Here is a 3716-nt window from a genome sequence, read left to right as displayed (position 1 = left end):
AGGAATTTTTCTGTTTTTCGCTTTTGTTAAACACAGTATTTTAATCATTTAGAGATATATTAAAGTGAATATCATTTCAAATATGTAAGTTTCTTGTACAATAAGTGCGCACATCAGCAACATTCGTCAATTTCTTGAAAATGGTGTCATAACCCCGAAATATTGAATACAAGGTAAGTCTACATTAATTCACATATTTGTTTCCTAGTGATTTACCTTTCATTTACTTTGCATTGTTTTGGCTTTACCCACGATCTTTATACAATATATTCTACACAATGCTTCACAGTAATTATTCCATTATATATATATATATATATATATATATATATATATATATATATATATATATATATATATATATACGTGTGTGTGTGTGTGTGTATGTATGTATGTATGTATGTATACACTATATTTATATAAATGAATGAGAAAAGGAAGAAATGGAGAAATTGACACGCAGACATCAGTTTATTCAAAGATATTGAAATCCATATAAAGAAATTCCTGTCCTACAGTTGTTTCCATATCAATTACAGAAATTAAATCAAATTAATTTAATTTAAATTTTCATACTGAAACCGATTAAACAGGTATTTCATCAGGGAAGGATTTACCCAAAAGGGAGTTACATTTCAGCGTGTTGGTTGACCTACGACAGACTCAGATGTGTGCGTTTTAGAATGTGTGCGTTGTTTACAAGAACTGTTATTTTCATATATATATATATATATATATATATATATATATATATATATATATATATATACATATAAACATATACGTTTGATATATTTGTGAACGTGCATATGTAATATATGATGGTTTTTATTGGTAGTGGTGTGGTAGTTAGGACGAAATAAATGTTATAGGGAGAGAGAAAGATTAAAACGAGTGAGAGAAAGATGGGTAGAGTGAGGGAGAGGGTGGTAACATTCATCAAGTAGTTGTGCATGCGTTTGTTAAAAATACTGAAGACAACAATAAAATATGGCGTATCAAAACTGCTAGTTAATTACCATATAATAGTGCGTGAATCTACGGTCAATATAAACTTTGTAAACAAAAGCAAAACCTAAACATTACCAGATACTATTTAAAGATAATTTATATTAAAACTAAGTGCACTAAAGTTGTAATTATTAGATCATCAAGTATGAAATTAATATTCCGAGCTGTCTCTGATGCTGTATTTCCAAGAAAGAACTCATATTTCAAAACTGTACGAATTTCCGACTTATCCATCTCTAAACAAAAATAACAAAAAATGATTTATAAATACTTTATAAAGCGCAAAATGAGTTAGAATAAAGAAATAGATGTGTCAGCTTTCTAACAAAAAGTAAAAATTGTCAAAATATAATAATGGTGCAAAATGATCAGCTGTCAAAGTTTACCAGATATACCTTACTACAAATTTCCGACGATGCTGTAAAACAGGCCTTCCAAGATTTTATTGTCTATACATTACCAAGCTTTTACAGTTCAAGGCTGGACAAGCTACCGCTGAAATGGCAAAAGTGTATTGACAATTTGGGTGCATACTTCGATGAATAAAACTATTCCTTGTATTTATAAAACATTAGCAAACTTTTCTTTTCTACAAATTTCATACTTGACAACCTAGTATACTATTAAGATAATATGATTTATCTCAAATGCAGTTTTATAAATCATTATAAGAATTTCAACGATATATTTACGAGAAACGTGCTTAATTGGGTTTATAGTAAAATACCAAAAAGGTTGCCACGTATAGAAGACATAACATCCATCTACACCATTTAATTAATATATTATATTACATTATATTATATTATATATATTTTTCATCAATATTACATCTACTAACCGTTTTTTAACGCTTATCATCAATGATAATTATATATTTAATGGTAGTTTCTAAGAGCCCATTTACATGCGTGAACACATGAAAAACCAGTCTCTAGGTTAACATTTAAGAGACATTCTCTGTATAGAATACTCTTAGTAGTGCTCAAAGGAGTTTAAACTTGAGTGGGTATACAAGTAAATGCAGGGATAAGCAAGTTAGACAGATCAAAGTACAAAATATATCAAATACATGAAATACAAAAAAAGTGTGTATATGTTTACATACAAAAAGGACCAACTTACACAGAATACAAATGATATAGAGAATTAAAGGGGTTGAAGAAAAGTATTACATATCCATCATCTGTTTCTGGGGACTAGGTAGTCCAAAATAATGTTTGTAGATTGATTCCATTGTAGGATGAGACGAGCTTCTGTCTTCAGGGAAGAGATTTTAACATTTGAGGTGTTTACAGAAAGAAGTTCAAAGATTTGTGGGATTTGTAATACATTTCTTCAACCCCTTTAATTCTATATATCATTTGTATTCTAAGTCGGACGTGTGTAAGTGTGTGTATGTGTGTGTGTGTGTGTGTGTGTGTGTGTGTGAGAGAGAGAGAGAGAGAGAGAGAGAGAGAGGGTTTGAGCGTGTTTTGCGTATCTCAGTAACGACTGCTACGGATTGGTTAAAATGATATAATTTTAGAGGCTTGTAACTGTTTATATATATATATGTATATATATATATATATATATATATATATATATATATATATATATATATATATATATATATATATATATATATAAGCGCATGAGTGGCTGTGTGGTTCTGGGTTCAGTTCCCCGGGTGGCATCTTGGGCAAGTGTTTTCTACGATAGCCTCGGGCCGACCAAAGCCTTGTGAGTGGATTTGGTAGACGGAAACTGAAAGAAGCCCGTCGTGTGTGTGTGTGTGTGTGTGTGTGTGTGTGTGTGTGCGTGAGTGTGTTTGTGTGTCTGTGGTTGTCCCCCCCCCCCACCATCGCTTGATAACCGATGTTGGTGTGTTCAGTTCCTGTAACTTAGCGGTTCGGCAAAAGAAAACGATAGAATAAGTACTAGGCTTACAAATAAGTCCTGGGGTCGACTTGTTCGACTAAAGGCGGTGCTCCAGCATGGCTGCAGTCAAATGACTGAAACAAATGAAAGAATAAACAGAGATATTTACATGTATATACAACCTTCCCCCACACGCACACGATAACATCTCTTACAAAAAACGACCCATCTAGCCAACCACCTATGCAACCCACCAGCCAACTAGCCAGCCAGCCAGCCAGCCAACAAACCCGCATTCAATAACCGAAATGTTACTGACATGTCTTGTAAACAGGAAAACAATAAAATAAAACATAAATATAATATGATACAGAAAAGCACAGACCTACGAACATAAAAAATAAATCAAAACTAGACAAAAAACTATTCAAAAGTGAATGTGAAATAATAAAAAATTAAAAACGAAATGAAACGAAATTGAAGAAAATTTTCTGTAAATATAATTAGAAAGAGATATTGCGTTTCAGTAAGATTCCATTCGTCTTTACAATCGCATTTAAATAGAAACCACCCACAACGCACTTTGCCCTTAATTCAAGTTTCCAAACGACATGTCCACCTACAGCATTGCAACCATTCTCAATTATGTCTGCCTGGTTGTCTGCATAACCCGAGGTCTGGCTCTCTCTCTCTTTCTCTCCCTCTCTTTCTATCTCTCTATCTCCCTCTATCTCTCTCTGTCTCTTTCCCTCTCTATCTCTCTTTCTCTCTCTCTCTCTCTCTCTCTCTCTCTCTCTCTCTCTCTCTCTCTCTCTCTCTCTCTCTCTCTCTCTCTCTAGCTG

General features: G+C 32.9%; 1 long non-coding RNA gene across 1 annotated transcript in view; it reads right to left on the bottom strand.

Annotated features, from left to right (window-relative positions):
* Positions 1–803: 803 nt before the first annotated feature.
* The window catches only part of LOC149135416 (uncharacterized), a 22451-nt gene continuing 19538 nt past the window's right edge, over positions 804–3716 (bottom strand). The window contains exons 2-3 of the long non-coding RNA XR_016241776.1: positions 2944–3008; positions 804–1247 (exon numbers count right to left, since the gene is read on the bottom strand). This is a non-coding gene — a long non-coding RNA (uncharacterized LOC149135416). The remainder of the gene's footprint in view (positions 1248–2943; positions 3009–3716) is intronic.

The sequence above is a fragment of the Octopus bimaculoides genome, chromosome 5 (genome assembly GCF_046866305.1).
Source record: "Octopus bimaculoides isolate indiv1 chromosome 5, ASM4686630v1, whole genome shotgun sequence".
In the NCBI taxonomy this organism is placed as follows: Eukaryota; Metazoa; Mollusca; class Cephalopoda; order Octopoda; family Octopodidae; genus Octopus; species Octopus bimaculoides.
This window is presented reverse-complemented; position numbering and strand designations above follow the sequence as displayed.